This window comes from Rosa chinensis, chromosome 5 (genome assembly GCF_002994745.2).
Source record: "Rosa chinensis cultivar Old Blush chromosome 5, RchiOBHm-V2, whole genome shotgun sequence".
In the NCBI taxonomy this organism is placed as follows: domain Eukaryota; kingdom Viridiplantae; phylum Streptophyta; class Magnoliopsida; order Rosales; family Rosaceae; genus Rosa; species Rosa chinensis.
The window spans coordinates 82,921,061-82,933,868 of NC_037092.1; positions in this window are offsets into that span (position 1 = coordinate 82,921,061).

The following is a 12,808-nucleotide window of genomic DNA, read 5'->3' on the forward strand; positions in this document are numbered from 1 at the left end:
AATTATTTATTAAGAAAAAAAAAATTAATTACCAAATACTCCCAAATTATAAGGCTATTTTCATTTTCATACTCAACTATCTGATAAAGTAATCTGGGGTTCACATCCAAAACCAATTGGCAATGGATGGAGTGGCCCAAACCCTTATAAACCCATAGGCAAGGTCCCATTTTTCCCATGTGGGATGTATATATTCTCAACACGCCCCCGCACGTGTGGCGAATTTTCAAGCCATACACGTGGACAACTTTTGGGTGACGTGGAGCCCGTGTGGCCGTTAGACATGCACACGTGGGTAACCCGCTCTGATACCAAGTCAAATAAGACAGTATGAAGAGAATGAATTTTCTTGTGTATTATTACACCCATTCTGTGGTGTATATAAAAGGGTTACAATTGTACTACAACGTACTACAACTATTGTGTACTCCTGTACTACACAACATATACAAGGTAAGTAATTACAATAATATATTCCCTTGTAGTCTATTCCTAATAGGGAACGATGACTCACACTAACACTCCCCCTCAAGTTGGCGCATATACATCAACCATGCCCAACTTGCTTAGTGAGTCATAAAACGCCTTCCTGGAAACTCCTTTGGTAAGTACATCTGCAAGTTGCTCTTCAGTTGGAACAAACGGAAAGCTAATGATTTTGGCATCTACCTTCTCCTTTATAAAGTGACGATCAACCTCCACATGCTTAGTACGATCATGCTGTACTGGATTCTGTGATATGTCAATAGCTGCCTTGTTGTCACAATACAACTGCATGGAATTTTTGAGTATGAAACCCAGATCACGTAACAGATTTCTCAGCCACAACAATTCACATACTCCGTGAGCCATACCTCTATACTCGGCCTCAGCACTAGAACGTGCCACAACTTTCTGTTTCTTACTCTTCCATGTAACCAAATTACCTCCCACAAAGGTAAAGTAACCTGATGTCGACCTCCTGTCTGTGATATTTCCAGCCCAATCTGCATCTGTGAAGCCACAAACCTCAAGAATGTTGTTGTGTTTAGAAAATAGTACTCCCCTACCTGGAGCTGACTTCAAGTACTTCAGAATTTGCATAACAGCATCCATGTGACTCTCACTCGGATTATGCATGAACTGACTCACCACGCTCACTGCATACGCAACGTCTGGTCTGGTATGAGCCAAATAAATCAAGCGCCCAACTAACCTCTGATAGCGAGCTCGATCAGTAGGCACCTGATCTGGATACTCAGCTAAACCATGGTTCTGCTCAATAGGAGTGTCAATAGGTCTGCAATCTAATAAACCTGTCTCTGTCAGCAAGTCAAGAACATACTTCCTCTGGCACAGATAGATTCCTTCTCTCCCCCTGGCTACCTCAATTCCTAAGAAGTACTTAAGCTCACCCAAATCCTTCATCTCAAACTCAGAAGCTAGCTGTCTCTGCAGTCTATCCATCTCAACAGTGTCATTACCAGTGATTACCATATCATCCACATAGATAATTAGAGCTGTTACCTTCCCCTGTTGATGCTTGAGAAACAAGGTATGGTCTGAGTTGCTCTGCCTGTAACCAACCTTTCGCATGAACTGTGAAAATCTTCCAAACCAAGCACGAGGTGACTGTTTGAGACCATACAGAGATTTTCTCAATTTGCATACAAACTCACCAGGAGAAGCAACTACATACCCTGGTGGGAGGCTCATATATACTTCCTCGGCTAACTCTCCATGAAGAAATGCATTTTTGACATCAAACTGTCGGAGTGGCCAATTTAAACTAGCAGCAAACGAGAGCAGAACCCGAATAGTGTTCATCTTGGCAACAGGAGCAAAAGTTTCATCATAGTCTATACCATACGTCTGAGTAAATCCCTTTGCTACAAGACGTGCTTTGTATCGATTCACTGATCCATCTGCATTATGCTTCACGGTAAAAACCCAACGACAACCTACAGCCTTCTTGCCTTGTGGTGGAGGGACAAGTTGCCAAGTACTGTTCTTCTGCAACGCCTCCATCTCTTCATCCATAGCCTTCCTCCACTTTGGATCTCCCAACGCATCCTGCACTTTGTTAGGTACTGATACAGCAGATATTTGATTCACAAATGATTCATATGACTTAGACAACCTCCTAGTGGACATATAGTTGGCTACTGGATATGTTGATTTGGCAGTAAGAGTAGGTTCATATCTTTTGGCTGATTGACCTCGAGTGGTCCTAGGTGGTAACACATATTGCTCAACATTAGACTCACTACTACTAGTATCAGTGGATGGACATACCTCAAATGGGTGATCTTCAGTACCAGGAAGCTGTGAGTCAGGGGTAGAAGCGATGGCAGGAGGGGCATTTGTGTCTTCAACCTCATTTTGAGTGATGGGAACTGGTGCTACTGCTGCTGGAGGCGGCGAGCTAATAGTTTCAACTGGATCCGCAATACCTCCTGGTTGTGTGGCTTCTCCTTCTCCCTCTGATTCCTCCCCCTCTCTATGATATAGCTCTTCAAAATATGAATTCTCCCCCTGAAGAGCTGTATCTGAAGAGGAGAAATAACTCATGTCTTCAAAGAAAGTAACATCCATAGTGACATAATACTTTCTGGTGGGTGGATGATAGCACTTGTACCCCTTCTGATGACCGCCGTAGCCAACAAACACACACTTAAGGGCCCGGGCATCCAACTTAGACCTCTGATTTTTGGGTACATGAACAAAGGCAACACAACCAAAAACACGAGCTGGAAGATTGTGAAATGATGGTAAGGAGACATGAGAGGCGAGAACCTCAAATGGAATTTTGCCCTGAAGGACACTGGATGGAAGACGATTGATAAGATGAGAGGAAGCATGTATAGCATCGCCCCAAAGATACTTAGGCATATGAGCACTAAAAAGAAGGGCACGAGCCATATCAAGTAAATGACGGTTTTTCCGTTCGGACACTCCATTCTGTTATGGTGTTTGTGGGCACGTGGTTTGGTGAACAATCCCATGGATTTGAAAAAACTCTTGGAACACATGATTAACATACTCCCCCCCATTGTCAGAACGAAGGACTTTAATGGTGCTATGATATTGTGTTTGAACAAGATTACGAAAGGTCTGAAAAGCGGAAAAGACTTCATCTTTGGTTTTAAGAAGAGCAACCCATGACAATCTTGTACAATCATCAATAAACAACACAAAATATCGCATACCCGATACAGTAGGCTCTCGAGAAGGTCCCCAAACATCAGAATGAATCAACTCAAAAGAAAGAACACTTTTATTAGAAAGACTAGGAGAATAAGTAGCACGATGACTCTTGGCCAACACACATGTTTCACAATGTAAAATTGACTCATCCACACCAATAAACAGAGTAGGCATGGTTTTCTTCATAAGACTAAAAGATGGATGCCCTAAGCGGCGATGCCACAACCAAATCTCACTTAGCTTATCAGAAGTCGAAGTCAAAGCGGCTCGGGACTGTGCTCCTGGTTTCTCTCCTGCGTATGTCTGATCTAGATGGAACAACCTGCCCCTCAGATACCCCTGACCAACTATCTCCCTGGTGAGAAGATCCTGAAAAATCACATACATAGGATAAAAGGTTACAGAGCATTTAGACTCAGTGTTCAATTGTGGGACAGAGATCAAGTGATGAGATAAGTCAGGCACATATAACACATTATGAAGTTCTAAAGTGGGAGTAATACGCACTGACCCTGACCCTAACACAGGAAAAGCCTCACCATTGGCATTGGTGACGTAGGACACTGATGAGGAAGACAATTCAGTAAAATATGATTTGTCATAAGTCATATGATCGGAGGCACTAGAATCAATAATCCATGTATCAGAACCAACAAAGTTAGAAATCTGTAAAGCCATACCAATTTTACCTCGACCAGCTATAGAGGCTGTAGGGGTAGCTCCACTTGCTGTATGATGATCTTGGCCAGCCACTCCATAGAAATCCGGTTCTTGGACCAAGTGAACTGCAGCTGCTTTCCCCTTAAGGCGATAACCTTGTTTTTTAGGTTTAAGGTGTGGGTTCAACTTCCAACAAGTCTCCCGAACATGCCCAAGATCGTTGCAATAAGAGCATTGAGGACGAGGACGGTTGGTGAAGCCTTGCGGGAAACCTTGCTGATGAGGTGGGGCTGAACTCTGTTGCTGGAGGAAAGGTGCAGGTGACTTGGCCTGAATGGCTAGGCTAGATACTTCAACCTGTGCATGTTTGACACTTTCCTGCTGAGACTCATCCTTGCGGATGTATGTAAAAGCTGTGTTCAAACTAGGAGGGTCTGTCATTCTGAGCAATTCTCCCTTGGCACTGCTATGCTTCTCATTAAGCCCTCTTAGGAAGACATGAACCCTTTCTAGCTCCTTCTCCTTCTGGTACCACACAAGATCTTCCTGATTCTTGATCTTGCAAGGACGCTTCTGATCAATTTCAGCCCATACATTCTTCAGCTTGGTAAAAAATACTGACACTGGTTGCCCATTCTGTTGCATTCCTGCAGCTTTGCACATCAGTTCATGAACCTGTATAAAATCAGACTCATTTGTATAGAGATCTCCCAACGTCTTCCATATTGCCTCAGCAGTTTCACATTCCTCTACCATCTGTAGCACATCATCAGTCATGGCTCTAAATAAAATAGACATTACTAACCCATCATCATCTTCCCACTTAGCATAGGCCTCTACGTCATCTTCACGAGGAACCTTGATTGTTCCTGTCACATGTCCCATCTTGTGTATCCCACGAAGATAAACGGACATAATCTTCTTCCATGTTCGGAAGTTGGTACCAGTGAGTTTGGTACCTCCAAAAGAACCACCTTCTGAGCTCTTAACAGAGACCTCAACTTTCTGAACCTCATTGGCTTTAGAACCCTGACCTTCACTGTCATCACCACCCATTGCAATAATAATAGAAAAAATATACAAATCCCAAAGTACGCAGCGGAAATAAGACTAATAGATGTCTTCAAATAGTAACAGTTTTTTTTTTTTTTTTTTTGGAACCTAGTTGACTAATCTGAATGAATTGACTGAGTTCGGTTGACTGTGTTGACCGAGTTAAGGCGGGTTGACTCACCGAGTTGACCAAGTTGAGGCGACTCACCAAGTTGACCGAGTTGGGGTGGATTAACTCACTGAGTTACGGAATTCAGCAACTGAGATCGATCTGGAATCGTCCCGAGTTTGGGCGATCTGGGCTGTAATCGATCGATCTGGAACCTCCCTAAGTGAGCGACGCTGATGTGGACCGAACGACGCTGCTGTGGTTGAGCGAACGACGCGGCTGAGCGACGCTGCTGTGGACCGGCTGATGTGGGTCGAACGATGCGGCTGATCGACGCTGCTGTGGTTGAGCGAGGATCGTGGGCAATCTGGAAACCGACCGGTCTGGGTTGAACGACGCAGGTTGACGGCACAAGTTGATTCTGAAGAGGCCGGACTGGATTGAAAGAGCCGGCGGTCTGAATTGAAGGCTGCCGGTCTTGGTTGCTGAATAATTGACGAAGATCGGTCTCGAAAGAGACGAAGATCGGTCTAGAACAAACCCTTATAAACCCATAGGCAAGGTCCCATTTTTCCCATGTGGGACGTATATATTCTCAACACTATCAATTTTTTGCATTTGCACACCATAAGTTTCTTTCGGTTAACGTTTTGATACCTTGACTATTAACAACGTTAGGATTCTATGGCATTTCCTCACTGCAATGAATTTATGATTTTCACATTTAATTTAGCAAAATAAGTTTTTTTTTTTTCAAAATTATCAAATATTAGTAGTTTGTCAAAATATTCAACAAACACTAAAATTACAAGTTTTGAAACATATATTTTTATGGATGAAAGATGACTAGAAGAATTCGTATATATATTTTTGGAATAAAGATATTAAGCAAAACAAAATAAAAAAAAAAGGACCAAAACTAAAATAATTAAATAAATTAGAAGTCAATAAGAAACAATTCAATCACACTACCCATTGGTCTTAGTATCCATTAATGATGAACAAATGTTCTCGGATTTGAGCAACACAAGAAATAATTCCAATGAAAAAAATTTAATTTTAATTACAAAGTTTAATGAAAAAATTTCAATTTTAGTTAAAAATTTGATAAATTGACAGAAATGCCCTTAAGTATTAGCAAATTTAGTGATCAAAGTATCAAAATGCTAACAGAATGAAACTTAAGGTATGCAAATGCAAAAATTTAATAGTTGAGTACGAAAATGAAAATGGTATTATAATTTAAAAGGTATTTTATAATTAATTCTTTAAAAAGTACTATTAACCTATCATTGCATATTTATCGTGACTTGGGCACAAAAAAATCTCAGTGAAATTAAGGATATCTATTGATCATTATAACCATACTAGCTCTATTTTATTACGCATTAAAGTTGGCCTGCCCAGCACAAAGGGGACAACTTTGTCTCCCTAATATTGTTAACTCTCTCTCTCTCTCTCTCTCTCTATATATATATATATATATATATATATAAACCACCGAATTATTTGTCCCGATCGAGAGATCAGAATCAGATACATTGGGAATATTCAACCATGTAGCGTGGATGCATTGACCTTTGTAATTCTAATAAGTAATCGGCATGCATAAGGAAAAGAAAAAAAAAAAAAATATATATATATATATATATATACTATTATTAAGAGAAGAGGCTTTGTTAGCCAAAGTGAACGTGAAAAGACGACTTGATCCTTAGACCATAGATTATCTAAATATATTTTTTAATAAATGGATGTCATAATCGTAATAAACAAAATAATAGAATAAAATTTTAATTTATTTCCCCTTAAATTCTCTCTCCATAACTTCCCACTTCCACAGTTCCACAGCAAAAGAGGAGGAAAAAAAATACAAATTCCAAAACTCCCCACGTTTCTCCAATGATTATTTTGTTTTTTTTTTCTTTTAAAAATTAAACCCACACACAAAGTGTGTGTTTTGGTCTAGTATCTATTATATAAAGCAAATTGTTGGGAATGATGGTTAAATTTTTGAAACTCCTATTATGTCCTTTATTGATTGAATTGTTTAAAAAATGAAAATGATATTACAAGGCTAAAATAGTAAATAAACAAAATCAGTTTTTTCTTTTCAAGAAATTACAAACAAAAAATAAGGAAAAAAAAAACCCCCCACATTTGTAACTATCCGTGGTAATTTGTTGCCTTCAAATTTTTTTTATTTTTGTTTAATTTCCTTAAAATTTTCAGCTTTTAAATTTTTTTAATAAAAGAAAATTGGCAAGCACGTTTGTAACCGTCGGTGGTATTTTACTGCCTTCAAATTTTTTTTTCTTTTTGTTTAATTTCCTTAAAATTTTTAATTTTTGAATTTGTTTTATAAAAACAAATTGACAAGCATGGAGTGCATGCCAAGAGGCTAGTGTATGTATATATATAAAAGAAAAACTATGTACCCACAAAGAGAAGAAAAAGATATAGAAAGAACGAAAAACTAATGACTGAAGCTTGGATTAGTGATTGATCAGAGAATATGTTTTTATTTTAGCCCTCGGGCTCCATTATCTCTCATTGCTAGAATTGATATATAAGGAGAGTCAAGAATGAGATTAAAATACTTCTCCATTACTGACTAATTTTCTTGTCGTTCGAAATAAATAAATAAAATAAAAAAAGTCACCTTTATAACTGTGAGCGGTTGTTGGAAGTAGATTCAACAAGTTGCTGTAAACTAATTAGATATTAAAATCAAGGATGTTGGTTCAAACTCCAGACAGAACATGGAAAGCATAAAAGCATCATCCACTGTTCACAACAGCAAAGGACCAAAGGTGTTGCAACTTTAGTGCTTTCATAAATTTTATAACAGATGCAATACTGTGTTGGAGATCGATTCAGCACTAGAGTGCTGTCGACTAGAGGCTATGAGCTAATACCTGTCTAGCTATGTAGCTCAAGTATATTTCAATGACACCAGACAAGGGACTTTACAATTTGATCAGGAATTTAAGAACCTTTGTGCATAAAAAACGCACAGAAGTGCACCTGTATATAATGAAAACGTTAACCTGATAGTACTTGCTTATTTTACCAAAAATAATAATAATAGTGGTACATGCATAATGAGAATTGAAACTCTCACCAAAGAAAGCTACAAAATTGTTCGCTAAAATGAAAAAGTATGAAATTGTTTTCTTACGCCCTCCACAAAAAACCAAAAAAGAAACATTAAATTAGGTAAAGAGCCGATGACTCCAATAAAAACTCCGTTTCCGACTCTTAAAGATTTGAACTGCCGATGTCTTAAGAGTTGATCTTCTCCAAATCAATCCCCTCAATCTTAATTTTCAATTTCCACCTCTTCCCATTTCATTTTTCATTTTTCGTCCATATGCTATTTTCTACAACCCGATACCTTCCTGTTAGGTTTAGTACAAATCCCTCCTTAGTGGAGATGTTTTTGCATGGCATCAATCCATGGTATTAATAGTTTGTACATTCAAGGTCACAATTTATGCATGGAAAATTTGTGCTTAGTCAAGTGCATGCATTGGATATAAATGCATGGTCAAATTGATTCATTGGGAATAAATGCATGGTTAAATTCATGTATTGACCTTTTAGTCTTCCTAAGGAGTTAATGTGGGAGATGAGTAGTTGATTCATGAATGAGCATTGATGAAGTGACTCTAGAGGCTTCTATCAATGGCTATAAATGAATGGAGCTTGTGTGGAGGCAAGTAAGAGGACAAGGAGCAACTCCAAGGGTTCAAGATGTAGAAGATAGGGGGAGTTATGTTCAAGGGCGTGCATAGCTCTTGGGGTAGCGGGATCTTCTAGGATGAGATATCGAGGGTGTACAAGGGGTATCATGTTGGATACAAGAGTTTTGGGTATAAGCTTCAACGGTGTAATCTTATACTTATGTAATTCTCTTACAGTGAAGATAAAAGCTCTCCGAGGATGTAGGCATGGATTTTGGCCGAACCTCGTTAAAACTTGTCTTCTTAGCTTGGTTGTTTCTTCTTTCCATCTCTACTACTAGTACTTGTATGGCAGGGGATTAATTTCCTAACATTTGCAAGGATGGCTACATGCATTTCATAATCTCCTTTTTATTTCAATTATCGTTATGTCCCTGAAACCGAATCCAACCAATATGTTGACCCAGCAATCACGATTTAAGACGAAAGAGTGGAACTCACCAATTTGGGTTCAGCAGCTATGTTTTCTTTGTGTTTTGGATTTCCATTGTTGGATGGTATTTTAGTACTGTAGCTGTCATAAGTAGGGTTTTTGTTACTCCTTTTAGGACAATTCCTTCATGAACTGTGTAAAACAGTTAGCTTGGTGCCTGTGTTAATGCAACATATTTTCCTGATAAGAAAAATTGAAAGCATATAATGGACACACATTAAATATGTTTAGTTAATGTACTATGCGTATATCCCCCTTTCTATTCAATTTTACACATCCAAATCAAAAACTAAGTTTTTTAGAAGCTAATGACAACTAGACAGCTTTAGGCCCAGTTTGGGATTGCTGTGCTGTGAGAGGAAGCACTTCTGATTTTGCTGTGAGAGAAAACACTTTTAATTTTGCTATGGCAAGAAGCAGCTGAGTGTTTGGTAAACTATTTTTGAAAATGTTGTGAGAACGAAAAGCAATTGCAGAGTGTTTGGTAAACTGTGAGTGAAAAGTGCTGTGACTGTTTATAATTACTAAAAGGAACATAAATACTGAAAATACTACTAAATTAAATAAATAAATTATGTTCGTCTAATTCTTCCCTTTTTCCTTATATTTTCTGTTGATTTTCCTCTTCTTCTTTTTTTTGGAAATGCATTGCTCGTGAGAAACAGCAATGGAGCCTCCCACACATTGTTAAAAAAAAAATAAAAAGACAAAAAAACCCAAACAGTAAACAAAAGAGGAACAATTATCCCACATTCCCACCTAATCCACAACGATTAGGGCAGAGGGAAGAAAAGCCAATTTCATCTTCATTTTGTTGATTTGTCCTCTTGATCTACCTTTTTCTTCACCTCTCCACTCCGTATTTTTGCTCAATTTCATTTACCCATATCCATTACCCCCTTTTTCTTTTTCTTTTTTCCTACATTTTTCTTCACCTCTCCACTCCGTATTTTTGCTCAATTTCATTTACCCATATCCATTACCTTTTTTTTTTTTTTTTCAATTTCTCTCTCTTCTCTATCTGAAATTATGGACTTATGCTATGTTATGAGTTCTGAAATTTAACCATGGTGAGACGCTTTGATGATAATATCGATTTTGTTCCAAATTGAAAGGAGATTTTGAGGCGGCTTTCAATCTTACAGGTGCACTTCTGAATTTTTTTGGGAATTTTGAGGCGGCTTTTATGGGCTTCAAATTCGCTAGTGATGAGCTCTTGAAGTATGGGGATGGGTCTAAGTCTGCTTTGCTAATTGAGTTTCAGAGTTTGGGATTACGGGTCAGATGTTTTACCTCTTCGAAATTGGAAAATGTTGCTCTCTGGAATTTTAATGAGGCTGGATGATGCTTGTAAGATATTTCAGTGAGAGTGAAGAGAAAGAGGTGAAGAAAATGGAGGTGACACAGAGATTAGGGAGAATGGGAGATGGGTTTCAGTGTAAATTCTGGAGAAGAGATAAGATTAAACGGGTAGTCTGATCAAAGTAATTTAAGCTCCGTGTTTTCCATCTTCCTTCTGCAAAAGCAGTTTTGAAAAGCTACGATTTGTAGCTTCTCAAAATAGCTGTTGGGAGAAGCTATTATGGACCAAAAGCTAATTTTTAGGATTTTACCAAACAGGTTGGTCTAGGCCCAAAAGCACTTAAAATCCCAAAAGCGCTTTTGATCTCAAAAACACTTTAGGAAGCAATTCCAAACTGGGCCTTAGTCGTAATATGCTTTGGTTCTTAAGACTAATAGAGTAAAACCATGGTATGTTAATATTTTTCATACATCAATTTTTTTTATCATTTTGAGAACTCATTTTACTGTTTTGAGGGCTTATTTTACCGTTTGAGGACTTATGTGGTAACTAAAAAAATTTATCACTTTAAGGACTCATGTTACCACTTTAAAAACTAATATTACTATTTTGAGAACTCATTTTACTACTTTAAAATAATTGTTTACATGTCATACATTAACACATTGTAGAATTTCTCAGACTAACAAAGATACTATTATATGCCACAGCTTTTGTGAAAAACTTGATTTTACCAGACAACACTAGTCTTTTCTTCTCTCTGCTAGCTCTGTGTTACTTTCACTCTCTCTCTCTCTCCCTCTCGTGTTTTCTCTTGATCAATTAATTTCACAAATCCAATTAGAAGTACTGAAGACAATGACTGGTCAACTTTCGTCCCATGTTCAAGTACAGATTGGACTAGATTGCGCAGATGAATTTGCTTTTATTTGTTTCGAAATTAGACTTGCATATTTCCGAGAGATAATTACAATGATTTCCTCCATGGAAAACCATGATGGTCGATGAGACTGAACAGTGAACACCGTCCAGTTCCATTGACAATTCATTTCAATTCAGAACTATGATGAGTCTCTGCATCGAATCAATCTCCCATGCCCCTTAATAATTAAACGAATCACCACTACTTGTTCCACTGTTGTGCATTGCATGCCACAGCATCTTGCATACAAAAGTCATAGTTAATTTATGCTTTCGATTGTACGTGTTACTTGTGGATTGTGAACGATGTACATGTTGAACTGTATGAATTATGTATCTATCACTCATCTACCTTGACTGTCCTTGCGGACATGAAAATTTTCTATTTTAATGTCAGGAAAAATCAACTATGATCGGATTTCTGAACTTGTTGAGAAAAAGTTAGTTATCGATGAGCCCAAAACCAAAATAAAATTAAGATATTAGAGAAAACTAAAATGAATAGCAAGAAATTTTCTAATTTTATTAGATGTCTAGTATATAAATTATGTGACTGAAAATTCATACTTCAAAAATCATGTGGGTGGTAAAGCTCATCCCAGCTAAAACCAATCACTTCTCCTCACAAATTGAGAGGAGAATGCCATACCTCACAGGAGAATATATACTTCTTTGTTTGTACGTCACAACCCTCTCAAATTGAAAGCAGAGTGGTAGACTTTGTTTGTTTTTATTGACCACCAGATCACAAGTAACTTATAAATAAATCTTATTTTAGATTGTATTCACATGCTAAATTATTGCTAAATTGAAGGTTGTTTGAGTTACCAGAATTAAAACAAGACTTTTTCGAGTAGAAGGTCAGCCAACTTTATTCAATATGGAAAAAGTCAATATGGAAAAACCAATATTACACAGTGATCTGTCTTAGTGGGACTGTCAGAACTAGAGACACTGCTAAACACTATATCACTCCACCAATTGAGTGAAGCAAAGGGGGGGAGTAAACTAATAAGAAATTGATAATAAAATTTGTCTGTAGAATTCATTAGTAGACTCGCAAATAAACCTCAAACCAATAAGCCCTGCAATTTCTTGTAGGTATTGGTCCCAATAAAAATAAAAAATTAGGTACCAAAACGGATAGCGTCTTGGATCCCAATTTTTTAATAGAAAAACCGCTAGGATCCCGAATATGAAACAAGAGTTGGAAAGCCCAATAACCACTCGAAAAGGCCCGAGCCCAAATTTGACAAACAGATCAAAACCCTAGCCGGTTCACCAGCAGCCAATTCAGTAGGGCTGTCAATGGGTCGTGTCGGGTCAAGGTATTTGTCGTGTCACAAGATACAAACTCAAACCCAACCCATTTAATAATCGTGTCAAAAATTGAAACC